General features: G+C 40.4%; 1 non-coding gene across 1 annotated transcript; it reads left to right on the top strand.

The window, feature by feature from the left end:
• The first annotated feature begins 5915 nt into the window (after positions 1 to 5915).
• LOC127077482 (small nucleolar RNA R71) lies at positions 5916 to 6022 on the top strand. The gene has a single exon (XR_007787287.1). It is a non-coding gene; the product is annotated as a small nucleolar RNA R71 (small nucleolar RNA).
• Positions 6023 to 7402: the final 1380 nt, after the last annotated feature.

The raw sequence follows: 7402 nt of genomic DNA, 5'->3' as shown, positions 1-7402 counted from the left end.
TCTAGAGATTCGGATTGTTGGTACGAACTTTGATTCTGATCGGTGCGATCTTCGGTGCGTCTACTATCTCTCCCTGCCCTTCTATAGTGTAGGCCCAGTTGGCCTGATCAATAACACAAGTTACCTGAGGGTCAGGTAAAGTGAAGTAGTGAATGGTCTCACCCTTGACTAATAGCCTGTATTGATCCGGGTGGAAAGAATATCTCCTCATGAGACCACGGTCCAGACAGAAATCAATATCCATCAAGTTGTAGCTGCAGTAAGACGTCAGGTGAGATAGTCTTCTATCGAGTCCCATGGCCGAGGCTATATGAGTCACCAGGCTTCCAACATGTATAGGGCTCGCAGCAGAGCGAGCATTAAGATATAGACTCTCGATCAAGAAAGCTCCACAATCTACCGGGCGTGACTGAGTGGTATAGTACATGAAGAAGATCTCTTCAGCACTCACATGCGTATCAGGGTCACTCTTCCCCATGAAGGTGTGGGCAATGATCATCTGGAAGTATCGGAAAGCAGGGTTGTGAATCTTGTTGGAGATTTGGGTGGAAGGGTCAGGACTACCTCCACACGTAATATCGCTCCAAAACTTCTCGACGTCTCGGCTCAGAAAGTAGCTCATGGGGAGCTCAGATGAAGCATCATAGGAAGTCTGAAAACCAAGCAAGTCGGCGAAATGCTTGTGGTTGAAGGTGTATTCTACCCCAAACAACCTGAAATTAATGTATCCTCCATCACTAGCGTGACCAACATAGGGCTCATAGGTAAGCGAGCTAAGGAACTCCAAAGTCAGGTTCGTGTAAGTCACGTGCATAGCATCAAGATATTCATCCCACTACAACTGACTGCACGAATGCCTGACACTAGGCTCAATGCCTAATGCCTCCATGCAGCTCGAGTCGAGATATTTGGTAGGCAGCATTGGGCGCTGTGAAAGCATGGCGTAGCGCTGCTCTTGAGCTGGGTCACGAAAGATTACTGGCATAGTATCGATATTCTCCATTCCTGAAAAGTTAGATTAGAAACAGAGGATACCTGAAATCACAAATATTATAATTGTTAGTCTCCACATAGATATACATATATATAAAACAAAAAAAAATTGAAAATAGTAAAAGAAAAGGAAAAGAAATCATGGGTTGCCTCCCATGCAGCGCTTGTTTAATGTCGTTAGCTTGACGATTTGAACTTTATATGTTAGAGGTAGGAACTGGAGGATCGGTCAGAGTTTGGTCATGACATTCTGTGGGCATGTCAACTCCTTAGTATTTCTCCAGTCTTTGTCCATTTACCATGAATGGATTACAGGAGTTGTTCCGGATTTCAACTGCTCTAGATTTTAGGATTTTGAACACCTCAAAGGGGCCTGTCCATCTCGAACGCAACTTACCTGGAAAAAGACATAATCTCGAATTAAAGAGGAGAACAGAGTCTCCTATATTAAATTCCTTTTTCACGATCCTTTTGTCATGCTAAGCCTTGGTTCTCTCTTTGTATATAACGACATTCTCGTAAGCGTTCTAGCGGAGTTCCTCCAATTTGTGAATATCAAGGATTCACTTCTTGCCAGATGCTAGGTAATCCAAATTTAGGGTCTTGATGGCCCAATATGCCTTGTGCTTGAGTTCAAACGGTAAGTGGCATGACTTCCCATAGACCAACTGGTACGGTGTAGTCCTAATAGGGGTTTTGTAAGCAGTTATGTAAGCCCATAGTGCTTCTGTTAGCTTTTCAGACCAATCTTTTCTAGATATTGATACAGTTTTCTCCAAGATCTACTTAATCTCTCTGTTAGATAATTCCACTTTACGATTAGTCTGGGGGTGATATGGTGTTGCTACTCTGTGTTTTAATCCATATTTCCTTAAGAGCTTATTAAATATCCTGGATATAAAATGTGATCCACCATCGCTTATGACAAGTCGTGGCACTCCAAATCTGGGAAATATATTATTCTTGAACATCTTGATGACTACTCATGTGTCGTTGGTGGGTGCGGCAATAACTTCTATCCACTTGGACACATAGTCAACTGCTACCAAAATGTACTTGTTTCCCAATGAAGATAGAAAAGGTCCCATGAAATCAATACCCCAAACGTCAAATAGTTCTACTTCTTGGATGTCTTGAGATGTTTCCAGCACGCTGGCACCGGTCACATCGGACAATATAAGCATGGACATCACGCCATAATGTCGGCCAATAAAGACCAGCTTGAAGGATCTTAGTGTATGTCTTGGATGTCCACCATAGGGTGAAGAGTGATAATGTTCTATGATGTTTCTGACTTCTTCTTCTAGGACGCAACGTCGAAATATGTTATCAATTCCTCTTTTGAAAAGGAGTGGTTCGTCCCAATAGAAGTGTCTTATATCTTTAAAGAACTTCTTCTTCTGTTGATAGTTGAGGTCAAGTGGTATGATATCAGCGGCTAGATAGTTCACAAAATCAGCATACCACGGTATTGCTAATTTTTGAAATTATCTCAAGGTTGTCTCTATCAGGTTCAAGGGGAGCGGTATCTATCTTAGCTATCAGTCTGTCATAGGTGAAGTCATCATTTATAGGTAAATGATCTGGCTTTAAATGCTCTAATCTTGAAAGATGGTCAGCAACTACGTTTTCTGTTCCTTTTTTGTCTCTAATGTCTAAGTCGAATTCTTGTAGCAAAAGGATCCACCTGAGTAATCTAGGTTTTGCATCCTTTTTGCTCAGAAGGTAACAGATAGCTGCATGGTCTGTATAGACTATAATCTTAGATCCTACAAGATAAGACCTAAATTTATCGATTGCGAAAACTACAACTAGGAGTTCCTTCTCTGTTGTTGTATAATTTAATTGAGCGGCGTCTAGGGTTCTACTAGCGTAATATATTACGTGTAGTTTCTTATCTTTTCTTTTCCCTAAAACGGCTCTTATAGCGAAATCGCTAGCATCACAGATTATTTCGAAGGGTTTAGTCCAATCCAGGGTTTGTAGAATGGGCGCTGAAATTAATGTTTGTTTTAACTGGTTAAAGGCTTTGATGCATTTCTCATCGAAAATGAATTCAATGTCTTTCATCAGAAGGCCGGTCAAGGGTTTTGTAATTTTAGAGAAGTCTTTTATGAAGCGTCGGTAGAAACCGGCGTGTCCAAGGAAACAACAGACTTCTCTAACTGTCTTAGGAGGGTTAAGGTTTTCTATTTTTGCTTTAACGACCTCAATGCCTCTTTCAGATATTATATGTCCTAACACAATGCCTTCTTTAACCATAAAGTGGAACTTTTCCCAGTTTAACACAAGGTTAACTTCTACGCATCTCTCTAGGATTTTCTCAAGGTTAATAAGGCAGTCTTCAAAGTGTAATCCACACACCGAGAAGTCGTCCATAAATACTTCCATGATTCCGTTGAGATAATCTGCCAAGATTGACATCATACAACGTTGGAAAGTAGCTGGAGCATTATAGAGTCCAAACGGCATTCGTCTATAAGCAAATGTTCCGTAAGGACAAGTAAAGGTTGTTTTCTCTTGATCCTCGGGGTGAATGGGTATTTGGAAAAATCCAGAATATCCATCAAGATAACAAAAGTAAGAGTGTCTGGCAAGATGCTCCAGCATTTGATCTATGAATGGAAGGGGGAAATGGTCTTAACTAGTTTCCTTATTGAGCTTCCTATAATTTATGCACATATGCCATCCGCCCTCTATGCGTTTAGCGACATGCTCTCCCTTCTCGTTCTGCACGACTGTGATTCCTCCTTTTTTGGGTACCACATGTATAAGACTTACCCACTTACTATCAGAGATCTGATAGATTATACCAGCTTCCAGTAGTTTAAGGACTTCCTTCTTTACTACCTCGCTCATCACAGGGTTGATCCTTCTCTGATGTTCTCTGGAAGGTTTTGAATCCTCCTCTAGTGAGATCCCGTGCATGCACGCGGATGGGCTAATACCTTTTAAATCAGAGATGTTGTACCCTAAGGCAGAAGGGTATCTTCTTAAAACATTCAAGAGTCGATTCGTCTCGTCTTGGTTTAAGGTGGCACTAACTATTACTGGGCGGTTCATTTCTTTATCCAAAAACTCATATCTTAGGTTCTTGGGTAGTTCCTTAAGTTCTTGAGCTGGTTTTTGAGAATTTGGTGAAGGGTCTGGAGTAAGATCCAGACATTCGTTAGTGTGAGGTTCCGTTTCTTCTAACTCATCATCCTTTTCATTCGGGTTTGAAAATGGTTCGATCTTAGGTTCTCCTTGATCAAATTCTCTTATGCATTCATCTATGATATCAATCGCATAACATGCGTCTCCTAGAATTGGTGCCATCAGGAATTTCAAAAGAATGAACTCGATCTTTTCATCCCCTACTTCGAAGGTTAATTTCCCACTTTTGACATCTATTATAGCTCTAGCTGTTGATAAGAATGGTCTACCTAAAAGAATAGGGATATCTTCATCTTCTTTGATATCCATGACCACAAAGTCTGTTGGGATAAAGTTGACCGATCCTAACTGTTATCTTTTCTAAAATTCCTACAGGATACTTAACGGACCTATCGGCTAATTGTAGGGACATCATAGTTGGTTGCAATTCTCCTAGGTTTAACCTTTTACATACAGCTAAGGGCATTAAACTCACACTAGCGCCTAAGTCTAGGAAAGCTTTGTCGATCACATGACTCCCTAAAATGCAAGGTTTAGAAAAACTACTAGGGTCTTTCTCCTTCTTAGCAAGTTTATCCTCGGAAACAAAATTGCATTCCAAGGGTTTTGGATCGTCGAGCCTACGCTTGTTGGTTAAGATGTCTTTGAGAAATTTGGCGTAAGACGGAATTTGGGCGATAGCTTCGGTGAAAGGAATCTCTCCATGAAGCTTTTCTATCACTTTTATAAATTTTTGGTATTGGTTATTGAATTTGGTTTGTTTGAGTCTTTGCGGATATGAGATTGGTGGTTTGTACGAGGATGGTGGTTTGTAAGTTTTATCCTTTGCTTCAACTTCTTGGTTGGTTTGTTTCTCAGATTCTACAGGTTCCTCTTCTAAGTTGGTAGGTATAGAAGTTTTGGACTCGCTCGTTGCTGTGTTATGAGGCCCTTCGTAAGCGGTCCCACTTCGTAACGAGATAGCGTTAGCTTTCCCTCGAGGGTTTGGTTGAGGTTGTCTAGGGAATTGGCCTCGAGGTGTAGTTTGTGGGGCTTGGTTTTGTGCTACCTGTGAGATCTGGGTTTCAAGCATCTTGTTGTGAGTGATTATCTGATCAACCTTGGTTCCTAATTGCGTTATAAGTTCGTTTACGTGAATGTTCTGGTTTAGGAATTCTTTATTTTGCTGAGTCTGGCCTGATATAAATCTCTCCATGATTTTCTCAAGGTTAGACTTCTGGGGCACAACTTGCATAAGTTGGTTTGGTTTTTGGGCTTGATAACCTTGCGGTCTCTGAAGTGCATGATTTTGGATAGGGTTCTGGTTTTTATAGGAGAAATTTGGATGATTCTTCCATCCAGGGTTGTAAGTGTTTGAAAATGGGTTACCTTGGGCGTAATTCACTTGGTCGGTATTCTGTTTGTTCAAAAGGTTACACTCCGCCGATTCGTGTCCTTTAGATCCACAAAGTTCGTACTCTGTGTGGACTACTGCTACGGTGTTAGTTTTTGTAGGCATATGTTCGATCCTAAGGGCTAAAGCGTCCATTTTCTCCTGCATCATGTCTAGAGAGCTTACCTCATGTATTCCACCTTGGGTCTCCTTTTTCTCTATTGATGCTCGTTCAGTTCCCCATCGATAATGGTTTTGGGCCATATCCTCAATTAGGTCACAAGCTTCGGGATAAGGTTTGTTCATCAGCACGCCACCTGCGGCAGCGTCGATGCTCATCTTGGTGTTATAATGGAGTCCATTGTAGAAGGTATGAACGATCAACCATTGTTCTAGGCCATGGTGTGGACATACTCTTAATAGCTCTTTATATCTCTCCCAAGCTTCGAAAAGCGATTCTCCTTAGTTTTGAGCAAATCTAGTTATTTGGTTTTAAAGAACAGCAGTCTTACTAGGGGGGAAATATCTAACAAGGAATACTCTCCTAAGGTCTTCCCAGGTAGTTATTGAATTAGCTGGAAGTGAATCAAGCCATCAACGTGCTCTATCCCTGAGGGAGAAAGTAAATAATCTTAAATGGATCGCATCGGGTGAAGCGCCGTTAGATTTAAAGGTGTCGGCTAGTTGGATAAAAACTTTTAAATGTTGATTCGGGTTCTCAGTAGCGAGACCCGTGTATTGGTTTTGTTTCACTAGTTGCAACAAAGACGGTTTTAGTTCGAAATTGTTAGCAGGAATAAGGGGGTTTACTATACTCAAACTAGGTTCCTCGTCAGAGGGTTGGGAAAATTCCTTAAGAGGACTCTTATCGCGATTCTCGACCATAGCTTTCTTAATTCGGATGAGTAAGAGGCGTGTACGAGTATAACGTTCGGGTTCCGCTAAAGGATCTATTAAATTTCCAATACTATGGGTTCTTCGCATTTACCGGCTAATATTGCCTTAGTCTAGACGGTGTAACAATAGGGTACGAAATTTGACGAAGTTGGTCCCCGGCAACGGCGCCAAAAACTTGATCGTCTTGATTCGCAAGTGCACGAATTACCTCAAAGTAATATAAAAGAATATCGACCACACAGAGACCAATCGTCAATCTATCGATTACTATCGTTACAGTGTTTATCTAAGACGGTATAAAAGAGATATTGGGTTTGCAAAACAACGGTAAATAATAAATGCAGGTAAAGACAGGTTGAATGTAATTCACGTCAGCTAAGTGACGTTTCGATTGTCTAAATAGAACTACTTATGAGGCAATATTTTATAATCTTGAAAATAATCCATTTAACAGGAATTGTCGCTTTCACGTATTCAGAACCGAGTTTACCCTTAAATTAAGGCCTTTTATTGTCACTTATAAACGGTGCGCAGAATGCTAAAGTAGTGAACTTATTTTTAAGAAATGAGACTCGTAAACTTAGTTGAAAAGTGATTTTGATTTGGAAAGTTTACCCAAGGAGTTTCCTGATTTTAAATCTATCAACACGTCCAAAAACAAATTCAAAAATAGTTTTTCCTTAAAGTGATAAAAATTCCTAGTTACTAAGCTAGGGTGCTTTCGCACTCCTCGAATAATTAAAACTAACCAAGTTTGTTTTAGAAAACTCAAGTTAAAAATCAAAGCATCCTTAAAGTATTTCTACAGATTCAATATGTGAAACATTACTTTAACCGCGATCCTTACATTCTATACTTTAAAAGATTTAGCCAGACATGATAACACAAACGAACACAACGGTATTAATCATGATGACAAGTTTATTTTAGAATGTGAGGCGTAAAGAGAGAGTAAAGTGCGTAAAATAAATAAAGTAAAGCGAG

The sequence above is a fragment of the Lathyrus oleraceus genome, chromosome 4, assembly GCF_024323335.1.
Source record: "Lathyrus oleraceus cultivar Zhongwan6 chromosome 4, CAAS_Psat_ZW6_1.0, whole genome shotgun sequence".
Taxonomy (NCBI): Eukaryota; Viridiplantae; Streptophyta; class Magnoliopsida; order Fabales; family Fabaceae; genus Lathyrus; species Lathyrus oleraceus.
This window is presented reverse-complemented; position numbering and strand designations above follow the sequence as displayed.